This window comes from Lepidochelys kempii, chromosome 14, assembly GCF_965140285.1.
Source record: "Lepidochelys kempii isolate rLepKem1 chromosome 14, rLepKem1.hap1, whole genome shotgun sequence".
NCBI classification, from domain to species: domain Eukaryota; kingdom Metazoa; phylum Chordata; order Testudines; family Cheloniidae; genus Lepidochelys; species Lepidochelys kempii.
The window spans coordinates 25,987,838-26,003,487 of record NC_136393.1 but is presented as its reverse complement, the minus strand read 5'-3'; the positions used below and the strand labels follow the sequence as shown (position 1 = coordinate 26,003,487).

Genomic DNA, 15,650 nt, shown 5'->3' with positions numbered 1-15,650 from the left:
AGCTCACATTCTTAGTGGTCTCAGAGCTGGCACTGCCGGCCAAGGTGATTCCCCAGTGTGCAGGATCCTTGGGGGCTGGGGAGGGGCATAGCGGCTGCTAACCCAGCCCGGTCCCTGGGGCTAGTTTAGGTGACCTGGCTAGGGCTTCCTTTAGTCCCAGCAATCCCCGGATGCCACTAGAGCCCCACAGGACCATGGTAGGCAGTGTAACTGAGAGCAGCCTCGGGGGGACAGGCTGATGCACAACTGGCCCAGGACTGGTGCAGGGAGGGTCCTTCCCTCCCGCAAATCGCACAGTGTGCTCCTGAGATCAAAGTATGCTCATGCAAATCCCTGGACAATCTGCACTGGAAAGGTCACCAGAGCCAGATCCTGGCAATGTTCAGATTGTGTCCACAGTTAATTCTCAGCATGGACATTCATCCCTTCGCTATGTGAATGCAGCGTCCGGGCTGTCAAAGGAATCAGAGCCACACCAGGCTCTCCTGTGGTGCAGGCCAGGGGAGAGGGCAAAGGTCTCAGCACATGCACAAGGGCCACCTTGCAGAGCTTCTGGCTAGTATGTGTTTTAATATCATAGAATCATAGGAGATTAGGGTTGGAGGGGAACTCAGGAGGTCATCTAGTCCAACCCCCTGCTCAAAGCAGGACTAGCACCAACTAAATCATCAAAGCCAGGGCTTTGTCAAGCCTGACCTTAAAAACCTCTAAGGATGGAGATTCCACTGCTTCCCTAGGTTACCCATTCCAGTGCTTCACCATCCTCATAGTGAAATAGTTTTTTCTAATATCCAACCTAGACTTCCCCGACAGCAATTTGAGACCATTGCTCCTTGTTCTGTCATCTACCACCACTGAGAACAGCCTAACTCCATCCTCTTTGGAACCCCCCTTCAGGTAGTTGAAGGCTGCTAGCAAATCCCCCCTCACTCTTCTCTTCTGCAGACCAAATAAGCCCAGTTCCTTCAGCCTCTCCTCATAAGTCATGTGTCCCAGCCCCCTAATCATTTTCATTGCCTCCAATTTGTCCACATCCTTTCTGTCGTAGGGGGCCCAAAACTGGACAGAATACTACAGATGTGGCCTCACCCATGTCGAATAGAGGGGAATAATCACTTCCCTCGATCTGCTGGCAATGTTCTGACTAATGCAGCCTAAAACGCCATTAGCCTTCTTGGCAACAAGGGCACACTGTTGACTCATATCCAGCTTCTTGTCCATTGTAATCCCCAGATCCTTTTCTGCAGAACTGCTGCTTAGCCAGCCAGTCCCCAGCCCATAGCAGTGCATGGGATTCTTCTGTCCTAAGTGCAGGACTTGTCCTTGTTGAATCTCATCCGATTTCTTTTGGCCCAATCCTCCAATTTGTCTAGATCCCTCTGGACCCTATCCATACTATCCAGTGTATTTACCTCTCCCCTGCAGTTTAGTGTAATCCATGAACTTGCTGAGGGTGCAATCCATCCCACTATCCAGATCATTAAGGAAAAAAGAGGGAAGCCACTGGGCCAGGGCTTGTCCAGAAGAGATATTTTCACTACAAATATATCTCAGTGAAGCAGTATTAAGCAAAGTGCTGGTCCTAAGCTGACTCTTACAAGCTGGTGTGTGCTGTTCCTTGGGTATAGCAGGCCTGGGATTTCTGCGAGTAGCCAGTGGCAGGGACTGGATATTACCTGGAACACTTCTAAGGGACTCAGGGACTGGTGTGCACCTATTGTTAACTGCAAGGCAAAGTGAGGGCTGGCTTAGCCCAGAGGAGAGTGCTCTAGTGGCTGACAGGCTGCGGGTGTCAGGGATCTGGCACCAGCTAAGCACAAGCAAGATGCCCTCACGCCGGAGACAGGGGGTAACAAGGTGTCTCTCAGTCCTTGGGACCCTGAGAGCCCCCACAGGGCAAAAAATAAATATTTAGGAGTTTGCAGGAAGAAAGGATGAGAGAATCTGGCAAAGGATACCTGGGGCCTAGCAGCCCCAGGCAACAGCAGGAGAGCTACAGAGCAAAACCCTGTGCTGGAAGCCGTGGGGCAGAGCAAATGCTCTAAAGATGCTAGCAGCACCATGGCAAGGGTGCTGGTTGAGAGCCATTGAACCAAACTGTAAACCCTGGATATGATGGAATCCACTTCAAGTCAGGGGGTGCTGCAGCATCGCAGTTCCAGCACCTATGCACCATGAGCTCATTCTTGTCTCTAGTCGCTTCCAAGGGACATGCCAAAAAGCTTCTTTATAAATATTGGAATTAAAATGCCTGCCTCTTTGTAGCAAAGTTAAAAAAGACCATTAAATTAGCCCAATTACACACTGGTCTAAACAAAGGAGAGCTGGGCTGGCCAACTTTAAAATTGTATCAAATGACTTTTAATATGACACAGATAAATGCTTTCCAGTTCCAAGATGGAACACTGCTGTCCTGGGGGACAGAAAACAACCTCCGACTGGGGCCAGATATCTGGGTGCGTAGTGATTTACACCCCATGACTCTCACTCTGAGACACACTCAGCACACCTGGACTGAAGAGCACCGCAGAATGGAATGACAGCTGCAGCAACGTTCCAGCTCGGGCGCAGGATGGCAGATCCCCAAGGGTGGCTAATACTCGGAGATAACTGGAGACAGGAGGACTCATACAGGGATGAGGCTGCTTAGACAAGGAATCATTTCTTACAGCTGCAAGGAGACCCACCGTCCCTCCTAGACCAAGGGGGAGACGCTCCCAGCACTGGGCAGATTATCCCTGTGTGGGGGAGGGGCAGTGCCCAGGTGTGCCAATTCAATGGTGTGATGGGAATCCGTATCCTAACCCAGCAGATCACAGGTCATACTTGCCAAAGGTGTGCCCCTCCACACTGCCCCTGCAGCTGTGTCCTGGCAGCACGCCCATATTAGCATTTCATGAGAAACACATAGATGATAAGTCTCTGCTCCCAAGAGCATACAAAGCATACAATGTGCTGGAGAGACATAGATACAGCTTACCCAGCTGGGTGTGACAGCACCTGTCACTGACATGGGATTGTGCCCCTCCTCACCATCAGGCCCTGGCCATGCACTGGCTGGGTTATGGTGAGACTGGCTGTGATTTTAGCACATTGATTTCTTGCAGGCAATGCCTGAGCCTGGCTGGACTGGAGGCTTGTTGAATAGATTCTCAGCAGAAGGGGCAGCATGGAGAAGGGGTCGATGTGCAGAGGTCTGTGTGAGTTGAGGACACTCAGGACCTCCCAGAAGTGCTCAGTATCTTGCAGGGCTCCTGTGCCCCTTGCCCCAGCAGTGCCCTATTCCTTTCAGCCATGTGCATTTGAACCTGCAGCAGGGCCTGAGCAACTCCAAACCCCCACCACGAGCCTGAACCCAGAGACTGGCAGGGAGACCTACAGCATGGGAGCGACTGGGTCCCTTGGCCTGTGATGTGAGAAGCCTCCTGCATAGCTCATAGTTTGCCTTTACTATATTCACAGCCTTGCCTTTATTATTCGTCCTTTATTATATTCAGCAGTAGCGAAAGGAACCTACAGGCCTGTCTCCTGTAAGACATTGGCTTCAGCAGTTAGCATGAGGCTTGAGGTCTAGGAACTTTGGCACAGATAAACGGCCCAACCATCACCCCTAAGTTTTGGGGAACTAGACGTAGAGTGTAAGGGGGAATTTTGTCCATAATGACACCAGCCAACTACAGAAACATGAGCTAACACCAACTTTTGGAAAGTTTTGGAAAACAACATTGAACCACAAGAGTGCCATGGCAACAAACTGACATATATGATAATGAGTTGAAATTATTAATATACTGACCTAGAGAAGAAGGACACCTCACTATTAGTAAGTGGAATAAATACAAATAAGGAAGAGGGGAGAAACCCCTACTGAATATGCATTAGACACGGTAGCATCAGCCTAACAAATAAAAGTGGCATCCCAGCCTGCGTGCAGGAGGAGAGAGAAATGTAGCCCTTGGGAGGTGCCAGAATGAGGGCCCTTGGTGAAGATGAGGAAGGTGATGGTGATGAGAAAATAATGGCTGTTGTTCTGCAGGGGATGGTGGGCGTATGGATGTTCATATGTACTTTCTGTAATATCTCTATCTACGTTGCTGGGTTAGAGTGTTTGTGACTATGCTAAATGTATTAGTAAGTTACTTGTAAATATAGACAAGTTCCTATAGTGTGAGTGTTGCAACTGTGCACATTGGGGTTCCCAACTATATAATAATTTGAATAATTCTGGGCTTGATCTTGAGACAAGAACCTGTCAACCCACAAAGTGATAACTGAGAATTCTTAAGTAATCAATATAATTAATATATATAATCTATAGCTCAGGCTACACCTGTGGCACACACATATTTGTTCTCCCAAAATAGAGTCATGTTCCTAGAAACCTAGCAATGCCAAGGATGCCCTTACTCCTCCCAGATCCCTCCCTCCCTCTCCAGGGATGGCAAGGCCTGTGGAGTCTCTGAACTGGCCTTCTGGTAAATTAACCTGGGGAAAAAAGCTTCACTCAGAAGTGAGAACAAATGTGTGTTTGGGAACAGGAGCACCACAGAAATGCAGCAGTGGTGCCTTCAGCCCCATCTCTTCCTAATGCTTCACGGGCGTTTCCTTGGTAGAACAAGAAAGGAACGGATGAAATCTGGGCTGTAGCAGCCTGACCAGAAGTACACCTGCAGCACACGCTCCTGCGAAAGAGCTGTTATCTGCACTTCCCCTACACTCCTATGCAAATACCAGCACCTGCACACACCTGCATTCACACTCACATGCCCTGTGCAAAGATCTCCTGCATACTCCTTCACCCAAACACCTGGGCACAGTAACCTGCATACCCCGCCACCGCCGCACAGAGGGCACTGTCTCCCACCTGCACATTCTGCATTCTGTCCCAGCCCCTCCTTGCTCACCCAGACCCACTCACATCCCACCCACACTTGAGCACACACTCAGGTCTGCTCTCCAACTCACATTCCACATTCACACCACACTCACACTCTGCACTTACACACACATACCCCCTCCTGCAATGACACTCATTTGCACCCCTGTAGACACGTGCAGACCCATTTCACACACACTCAGCCCTGCACTCTGTTCTCACACACTGAAACCATGCACATTTGCACTCACAGCGGCACAAATGCTTACTAGGGATGGGCCCAAACAATGAGCTGAGATCCTAACCTAGTTACAAACTCTTCCAGTGTCCAGGCTGTTTGGCTTGGGCCTAGGGTTACCAACTCTCCAGGACTAACCTGGAGTCTTCCAGAATCGGCATTGATCTCCTGGTGACTATTGAAAGTAATACAGGAGATTTTAATAGGATATTTTAAGAAAATGACTTTACATCATGTCAGGGGGGGGAAAATCTCCCAGACTGCCTTCAGTCAGAGTTGGCAACCCTACTTGAGCCCATGACAGAGACAAGATATTTACTTGCAGTATATCACTCAGCCACTAGATGCCTCTGTGCTCCGCATGGAGTTTCAGACAGGCTATGATTACTGATCAACATGGGAGACAAAGCTGGCACTCAGGCTGTGTGGAAGCCTGTCTGTATCTGTAGCTGTTCTCATTAATAAACATTTCCTGGTTGAACTATGATTTCCCTGTATCATGATGGGAGGGTCAGGGGAAGGAGAGGCTGGATTTAGGCTTTAGTTTGGACCCTGCTCACCCACTTCCTGCTGCTCACCCACTTCCTGCTGTTCTCTTGGCCTTTCTCACTGACCTTGTCTCTGGATTTTGCATCTGCACATTCATGCTGGCAGGAAGCAGCTGACCTTTAAGTATAATCAACTGTTCTGAAGGCTCCTTATGTCACTGGATATTTGAGGCTACAGCGGGTACATGCCTCTTCGGACCCCTGTTCTATGGATGTGCAAGTACATGACTCTTAAGAGATGGATACTGTTCATATTAAAGTAGGGCTCAAATTGGGAGAAATAGGTGTTGGTTCTCTGTGTCACTGACCAGGACATGGGTAGTCTGACCTAGTGGTTAGAGTCAGGGTCTGGCTTAGAGGTTAGAGCTGGAGCCAAGAGTCAGAGCTGGAGTCAGAAGTCAATAACCATAGTCAAAGGTTGGAGTTAGAGCCACGAGTCAGTAACCGGAGGCAATGGGCTGATCTGGAATCAAAAACCAGGAGTCAGAGCCAAGGGTCGGATCTGGAGACAGAAACCAGGCCAGGGAGCAGGGCTGGAGGAGGACAGGAATAAGGTAGGAGCAAGACAGGCACAGGAGCAATCATAGCTGTGCCAGCATTGAGTAGCCAGTGACATGCTGCTGCTGCCACTGGATTTAAGGACACATCTGCTCGTTCTCGTCAGCCAGTCAGGTGGGTCGGTCAGTCAGTTGACTCTTCTGTAACTCACCTGTGCTCGTTAGCCTGCCCGAAGACTGAGCCAGCTCATCCCAGGCTCAGCTGCAGGCCCTTGTTCCTCTTACACTGCAGGGCTCCACCCACAAAATAATCTCCGCCCATGGGAGTCACCAAAATGAGACACCGCTCATGGTAGGTTGCGCAGATGTTCAAAATGTGACCATGCAGCTCTGGGCTCCACTGGGCTCTTGGAACTAGGTTCCCCCTCGGTGGGGCAGGAATATACCCACGGGCTCTGCTAGGCAGCTTGGGCTGGGCTCTTTCTTGAATGGGGAAGAAAATAAGTGGGGGCATCTCCCAAATGCCAGCCCTTTACGGCACCAAAGGGAGCTGTCACTTGCAGTACATTGTGCAGATCTGTGACTCTCCTATGCCTTTCTCTCGTGAGCAATGAAACAGTGGGACATTAATTTTATAACCAGTGGGCAGCGGAGGTAATCCCTCCCTGAGAGGAAGGAGGCAGTTCACACCCCTCTGAGCTATTGTTCCAGACTCTCTGCAGACTCCTCTCTGCATCGGTTACACTTTGGGTGCAGTTTGGGATTTTCTTTGCAAACATAACAGCTACAGACATACTTTTATTGCACACAAAAAGCTGAAATTCTGGAGAGCTAGACACCGTCTTCAGAGAGGTGCCAGTGGGACAGGATGCTCCGTGCCAGCCTAATCTCATCCTGCTTACTTGGAGGATAAGAATTAAGAGCACTGGTGTGTGCTTACAGCTGGGCTGACAGGAGAGGCCTCGTTCCTTCCCCTGCCCTTTCTGGCTGATTTGTTTTCGCAAACTGTGCAGCTCTTCCTTTGGGTTGACATGAAAATGGGGTTTGGAGCAGGAGATAACATGAAACACAGGAACATCCTAGGCGAAGGGGCTGATGTGAGGGCCCAGGCCACTGTGGGTGCATTTACCCAGCGAGTGGCAGCCTGTGGCAGTAAGTCTCTGAGCCTGGGTCACAGACTTGGGCTCACGGGGCTTATGCTACCACTAGCTGTGTAGACATTCAGGCTTGGGCTGGAGCCCTGGCTCCGAAGCCTGGGGAGGGGGTGGGCTTCAGAGCCCAAGCTCTAGTCCGGGCCACAACTTCTACACAGCTAGTTTAGTGCCGCAGTGTGAGCCCTGCAAGCCCGAGTCTGTACACCTGGCTCTGAGACATGCTGCCGCAGGCAATGAGACATGTCTTGTGACATCACTGCCTCAGCTCCTCTGGCTCAATGGGTTGATACCAAGGCCTAGACCTTGTTGCCTGCCTTCCTCAGCTCAACCTGGCTTTCTTCATGTCTGTTTGTTGTGAGCAGGAACAAAGCCTGCAGCCCCACTTTGTGTGGGAGGGAGAGAAACGGCAGCCACTGAAATGGGGGCTGAGCTGAGTCTTAGCTGAATGAAGCAACCACTGGGCAATGCAAAAAGAAAGCGGGCGCTGGTGAAAGACCAGGAGCAGAGATCCCTGTGGTTGGGATGGGGGAGAATCACTGTGAGCTCAGTGTGGATGGATTTCTCACCTCGCCCTGAGGAGCACATGGGGCAAAGGTGATAATGGCTGCATGACAGCAACTGGGTTGATGACATCACACTTGATCTGAAGAAGGTTCAGGCCTACTGCTTGACCTAGGCTTGGCTTTGGCCCTGATCCCCCTCCTCTTCTCCACTCTCCACAACAGATGCTGTTAGATGGCAAAGCCAAAGCCTCAGTGCACAGAGCATTTTCTCAGCTGAAAAATGCTGTCACTTGCCAAGCTCAGCGTGGAGCCATGCTCAGGTCACTCAGACTGTGACCTCTTTGGAGGAGACACCGTCTGTCAGTTGTGTGTTTGTACAGCACATAGGACAATGGGGTCCTGGGCCAGGACTGGGGCACCCAGGCGTTACTGTAATCAGCGGCTCCGCTCTCCTGTCACAAACCATTTCCACTGGACAAGCAGTTGTCAGCCCCCTGGCAGTGGGGGTTGCACTAAGGACACACCTTGCTGCTCCACTCCTAGCCCTGCCAGTCCCAGGAAAGGCGTGTCCCAGTAATTCCACCCCCTTGAGAGCGCTACTGCTCCAGGGGAGGCCACCAGCCCACGTCTGGGGCATGCAAGCGGCTCTGCACACAGGGTTTGTACCAGTCTGTTGGGTGTGTGTGGGGGTGTGATATTTTACTAATATATGTACACCAGTAACACCCACCCCAATATGGATGTTGCTATCCTGGGGTAATGAGGCCACATACCAGTATGGCTTGTCCCCCTTCCTGTCCAGGTAGAAGTCCCGGTACCCTGCTATTGCTGCGCCCACCCTGGCAGGTTGTACTGCTTTCACTCTGCCCGTCTAGAGCAGTACCCTGTGGAGTGCAAGCAAGGCCATGCACATGAAGGGGGTCGTGGACTGGCCTCATGTAGGGGGAAGTCTCTCTCCTGATCCGAGATAGGCAGCTGGGTGAGAGTGTGGGGACAGGTTATTTGTATTGATTTGTTACATCTCAGTGCACGTAGCTCTGGAGGACACTGTGGCGCTGATACCCACGGTGCTGGGGGGACCCTGCACTCTGTCCCGCTCCCCCCTGCTCCTGGTCTCTGCAGGTGGCTGTTCTCTGTATGCTGTGGGCATTTGTCCCTGAGGACTGGACTGAGCCCATGAGCTCATTTCCGGCATTTAGGCAAACAGCTGCGAGGCAGGAAAACTGACAGCAAGGAGCCAGCCTGGCAGGCAAAAGCCAAAAGGGGCCAGAAGTGAAGAGCAGGAGTGGCCGAGGGCACCCCAGCTTCCTGCTCTCAGAACCAGCTCGGCAAGCTAGGCTGAGCAGGAGGGTGGCACATGGTATGTCTGGCCAGGCGGCCTGAGGAAGGCACGTTAGCTCAGTGCCTTGCTTTCCCTGTCTGCAGATTGTAGCTAGCATCTACCCGCCTTCTAGAGCTCTTGTGCCTTTGGAGCCCACGTGCAGCACCCTTCCCAGAGATTGTGCTGTGTAAGTGCTGAGTGTGAGTATTGTCAACACCAGCGTGAGGGCGAATACAAATGTCAGTACCTAGGAACCACAGAGGAGTAATTTCCTGATTCGTATCAGATCCAGAACCAAAGTTTGAAAATTACACACAGCCTTGCAGCTTGCCCAGAGTAAGCAGAAGCAGATGTTGGCAGGAGCAGGCAGCGAGAGTGTAAGAACTCCCTGTGGGCGCACACAGCCCTACATAAAAGAACAACTAACAACGGGGAATATTTCTTTGCTTCCTAAACTAGTTCTCCGAGTTCAAAGCTGGCATGTCCGTGCCACTGCTCTGTTCACCAGACTCCGTTTACTTTCTGCAGAAACAGCCCTGTAGCTGCCTCTGCTGCTCACGGAGGCTCTGTCCAACCTGCCAGTTTCTGCTCCCCGGGATGTGCTCCTACAAAATGGCAGACATCACACCAGGGCAGGGACTGGGGAATGGCGGGCAGCCGTGATTCCAGAGACCAGTCTGCGGATGAATCGTGTTCCGAAATGCACCCTTTAGCAGCCCAGCCCTGTGTCTATGCTCTGGAGCTGTTTCCTGCCCCCTGCACTCCCCACTGTGTCCACTGCACTGAAGGGTGTTGTACGGCACATGGGCACTGACCACCAGGGAGATGCTTCTGGGTACAGAACATCGACCCATTTTCAGCAGTGCACAACCCGTTCTCAGTGACTCCACCCCAAGCCCAGGGATGCTGGGTGGCGAGAGGGATTTCAGAGTCAAACTCAACCGCAGCGCTCCCTCCCCCGCAGGCAGGTTACTCTGCTAAAGTTAAGCACAGCTTCATCTCATTGAAAGCTCTGGCAGGGAGCCAGCACCCTGCCTCCATCAGCACCTTGCCACAATGATGAGATGCCCCTGCACCTTCTACCGCAATGGGGCCAGGATGCTGGGCACAGGGGTTCTTCTGAGGGGCTGTCATCAGCACCTTCTCCAGCCCGATCACTCTGGCTGACATTTGCTCCGTGCAGAGGCCTAGGCACTGCTGAAGACCCATGGAGACCTCGTTCTGATGGCTGACGTGGGACTGAAAAGGCGCTCAGGGCTTGTGCTGTTCTGTGCACAATGGGGAATGTCCCCCTTGGAATCCCCACACCTGCGCTCCAAGGGATGGTGCACCCTGTGCACCGCGAATCTGCAGGAGGCACCATCTCCCAGAGCTCCACCAGCCCAGCCCTGCACCACGGCCGCTGCCCTCGGCTTGTGCACACCAGCACAATCTGGCCCTAAAACCATCCCAGAGAAGCAAGAACATTTACAAAGGGGCAAACACTCTGTCCAGGCACATTCCAGCTTCAGGTTGGAGTGACTGGCTGCCAAGCCGAGGCCCAAACTGCACTAGACATACAAGAAGAGCTGAATGTGAGAACACTGTCCACCAGGTGCCAATGTGGGCAGCATCACCCCATGGCTCTCCCCTTGTATTGTTTATTATCAGCCCACTAGAGACTCCCAGGCAATCATAGCGCAGGGCAGTGAGCTCCTGCAGCTGGATGTGGAGGCAGCTCCCTCAGATGTCCCCAGAGAGCCACTGGCAGGAATCACACACTCGGGCACAGCTCACACTAGGCTACCAACAGCAAACCACGCTGGAGACCTGAGAACTTGGTGACTGACAGGCCTGTTATCAGAGCTGATAACATCATTGCCAGGCCGCTAGGCCAGGCATGGAGCTGCACCCCTTGCAGCCTTTATCATGTCAGAGATGCCTTCAAATGCAGCAGTGGGAACACAAAGCCCCAACCCTCACGCCTGCCTAGGGAAAATGATGGCTCTGAGGCTGCCAATCTAAAGGGTGCTGAATCAAGACACTCAGCTCACTTGTCCGACACCCAGCTGTGAGAATGCCAGGCAGGAGTGCTGGGCAGTGCTAGGCTGAAGGCTGAGAAATCAGGGCAGTGGATGAAGGAAAATCGGGAGATTTGGCAGTATGCTATCAGGCACTGTCCATTAGGGAAATGCACAGCTCTGGACATAGCTCATTGTGTCCCTGTGTCTCAGCTGTGAGCAAGTATGTTGTTGGGGTTCAGGGAGAACAGGGGTCATTAGGAAAGGAGGCCCTCTCAGGTTACAACTTCCATCCCAAGAACGCAAAGAACACTCATCCACAACAAATGCTGGTCCTGTTTCATAGATTCCAAGGGACCTCTGGGAACATCTCGTCTGACCTCCGGCGTAACACAGGCTATAGGACTTCCCCGAATTCACTCCTCTTGGCACCAGAGCAGATCTGTTAGGAAAACATCCACTCCTGATTTTAAAATGGCCAGTGATGGAGAAACCACCACAGCCCACAGCACAGTGCTCCTATTGCCTTTGTTGTCTCAGCTAAACAATGCGCTATCCCTGCTGGGCAGAGCTCGCAAGGGGCACTATTGCTTTCTGTTCCTGCTCCTATTCCCGTCACTTACAGGCTTCACTGCTCCTTCCTTATGTCGCCTCGGGCTGTTTGCAAAACAAAGCTGGAAAGAGATACATCACGGAGGAGGCTGGGGCATGCTGAGTGGAAACTCCATTGATTACTCTGCGCGCTACCTTCCTGACATCATGAACACCTCAGGTCCAGGGAAAATCTGTGTTCTATCAGCTCTTATAAGCAAGTGTTTCGAAAGGTTTACAGAAAAGTAAACAGAGCTCTGAGTAACAAAAGGGCCCCGTTTATGCATTCTTTGATTCACTGTAAAGGATGGTGTAAACTGACTTTTTAACCAAGCATTAGGCAAGATTTGGGCCCACGCCATTATATAATAAACAGTGACATGGCTATATTAAAATATTTACTTAATGCACTGAAGTGACTTATAGGATGAGTGGCTACTCAATAGAATGTCCTGAGTGTGAAGGCGTCAGGTGCCATTGCCTATATAAATATTCTGTGTGCACTTGTTTATAGGAAAACCCCATCTGGATTTGGCTAAAACAGCAGACACCCTGATGACCCCAGTTTTTGCTATTGGAAAATATAACACAAGTGTTCACTCATCTAGTCTAACGGCAGCAGCTAAGTGCCATCTGACAGACAGAAGGGTATTGGCTTTTCTCAATAGAGAGCAGGCTTAGCCCTGTGAGGGGTTTCACAATAACGGCTCCCCAGGATTTATAGCATCCCATGGAATATGCGCAATGGTCCCCACCTCTCCTCCACCCACAGCCTTCCTGGGTGGGAGACGTTGGGATGCCTACCGACAAATTCCTGAGGAAGAGAGATGTAGACACCCCAAAATAAGAGTGAAAAGCAGATTGATTCGGATGCTGATTTGAACCACTTGGGGATGAGCCATTAGGCTGAGCTCCCATGGTCCCATCCTGGCCTGTCCTTCTGAGCTGATGCTAAACATAGGTATCTTCTGCCCAGGTAAGGTGCCTGTCCAGCTGGAAACTAAAGGCCCCCCGCCACCCACATCCCACAGAAAAGGTCACTGTGTTCCTGGGCAAAATTCTCCCTCTCAGGATAAGGGTGAGGTTCTGCTGCTGCATCTGTCCATGGAGTCACTGCACTGCTGATCACAGCCGATGGCCCTGCCCTATGTTTTTAGCCACACTCATGGGAGCCCTGAACTTGGACTCTCCAGGCTATAGAGTCAGTCTCACGCCCTGCCTGTCTTTGGTCCACTGACTGTTGAAGGATTTTGTACCCAGTGGAACAGCTTCAACAAGAGAGACTGAGAAAGCCCTGCCCTAGAATACCCCGTAGCCCAGTGGCTGGGGCCCTTACGTGGGAGGTTTGAAACCCAAGTTTAAATCCCTGTGCTACAGCAGGCAGGGGGAACGAAACGGGTCTCCCACATCCTGGCTTAGTGCCTTGACCACTGGGCTAAAAGTTCTAACCCGGGCAGCTCTGTGTACATCTAGCCTGAAAAAATGTGAGCGGTCAAAACTATCTGTGAATCGGTGTCAAATTCACAAGTAGTTTTGGGTCGACCCAGGCTGCATTTCTCAGGGAATGAATTATTTGTTCACAACATTTCGCCTGCTCTCTCTAGGAGACAGGCTTTAATGACGTGACCACATGCTATTTTTCACATACAGGACGGACAGTGCTAGCTGAATGGCTAGATATTTGGAATTCCTTTTATCAGTCTCACTCAACCTGTGGCTCCAGGTTACCTTAATCCACACATTCAAACCTGCACCAAATAAAAAATGATCCATTTCCTCATGTGTGTGCATTTCTATGGCACTCATCACCACAGCACCTGAGTACCTCACAAATACTAAGGAGCTGAACTTCACAGCTCCCCTCTGAGGGAGGGAGATATGGATGTCCTTTTTTACGGCAGGAGAACTAACAGTGTGTTTACATTTAAAACACCACAGTGACACTGCTGCAGTGTAGACACTCACTCCAGCAACAGGGAGGGGCTCTCCCGTCACCGTACTTCATCCACCTCCTGGAGAGGTGGTACACTTTTGCTGTTGACCTAGCGGTGTGTACACCAGGGGTTAGGTTGGCAGAGCTATTTCTCTTAGGAGGGTGGATTTTCACACCCCTGCGAGACGTAGCTGTGCCGATGTAAGTTCCCACTGTAGACCAGCCCTAAGGCACAGAGACCCAAAGGCTCAAATTGTCTAGATTGGCCACGAATTTTGGGCGCCCAACTCTAGACACCTAGGACCTAATTTTTTCAGAGTACTTCATGCTTTTATTGCACTGTATATTCAAAGCACTGCTCCCATTGACTTGAGCTGCAGCTATGAGGCTCAGCATATCTGAAAATCAGGCCCCAAGGTCTCAAGTTGGGCACCGAGAAAACGAGGAGCACATGTTTACTAGGCACTGGCAAGAAGTCTGGTTTAAGTCACTTGCCCAGCATCACACAGCAACTCTGTGGCAGAGGCAGGGCTAGAGTCCAGTTCTCCTGAGTGGTATTCAATGCTTTAAATATGAGAGAAAATGCCAGGAGTTTGTGAAGGCTTTTGAACTTACCAGGCATGGGAAGTCATTACCAGAGAAGCCAGAGGAATTTTGGGAAGATTTAAGAACAACAGTCCATAAAACAGCTTTAGCTACATTTGAGGGTAAGAGACCATCAAAAAAGGACTGGTCTGAAGAAAATGAAACGGAACTATTACCTCTCATCAGCATTAAGAACACAGACTTTCTGGAACACAACAAAAAGCCAACAGAGAGCACCAAAGTGAGACTTCAACATGCAACAACCGACATACAGCGAGCAAGCAGACGCTGTGCAAATCATTACTGGATTAAGCTCTGTGAAGAGATACAGACAGCCTCAGACACAGGAAACCTCAAAGTCATGTATGACGGCCTGAAGAAAGCTCTAGGTCCCACTGTCAACGAGGTTGCCCCTCTCAAATCGCACAGCAGTGAAATCATTACAGATAAAAGCAAGCAGTTGTCTCATTGGGCTGACCGCTGTTCAGAGCTAGGCGCACGAGAAAGAAACATCACCAGGGAATCACTGGACCAAATACCAGCTCTACAGGCCCTGCCAGGGCTAGGTGTGGAGCCCACGGTAGGGGAGCGAAGCAAGGCCGTTGATTTGCTGTCCAGTGGCCAGGCTCCTGGAAAAGACGGCACCCCGGCGGAAGTCCTCAGCTTCGGGAAAGACAGCCCATTACCCTCTCTTCATCAGCTGCTACTTAAATGCTGGAAAGAGGGCGAGGTACCACAAGAGATGTGCGATGCAAACATCATCACTTTGTACAAAAATAAAGGCGAAAAGGGCGACTGCAACAACTACAGGGGTATCTCGCTACTAAGTGTAGCAGGAAAAGCTTTTGCAAAAGCCATCTTAGTGCCCCTACAACAGCCGGTGAATCATGTCTACCCTGAATCACAGTGTGGATTCAGGGCTGAAAGATCCACTATGATATTTTCTCTGCGTCAACTCCAAGAAAAGTTCAGAGAGCAAAACTGACCATTGTACATCGCCTTTGTGAACCTAACCAAAGCATTCAACACAGTCAGCAGAGCAGGTCTATTTGCAACACTAGTAAAGATAGGATGTCCACCAACCCAGTTAAGTCTTATAAGTTCATTCCACAACAACATGAGAGCAACTGTCCAGTTTGACAGGTCCACTTCGGACAGCTTTGAGATGGAAAGCGGAGTGAAGCAAGGATGTGTTCTTGCCCCTACACTCTTTGGAATCTTTTTGGTACTCTTGAACTGTGGATTTAAGGACATGAAAGATGGAGTTATCTACACACAAGATCAGATGGAAAACTCTTCAACCTGTCCCGACTTAAGTCAAAGACCAAAGTCAAAAAGGTGCTAATCAGGGAACTTCTATTTGCTGATGATGCTGCCCTCATAGCCCACAATGAAGATCTACTA

General features: G+C 50.7%; 1 protein-coding gene across 1 annotated transcript in view; it reads right to left on the bottom strand.

Moving 5' to 3' along the window:
- The window catches only part of MYOCD (myocardin), a 471,633-nt gene that overhangs the window by 250,150 nt on the left and 205,833 nt on the right, over positions 1 to 15,650 (bottom strand). The gene's annotated exons all lie outside the window — the stretch shown is intronic.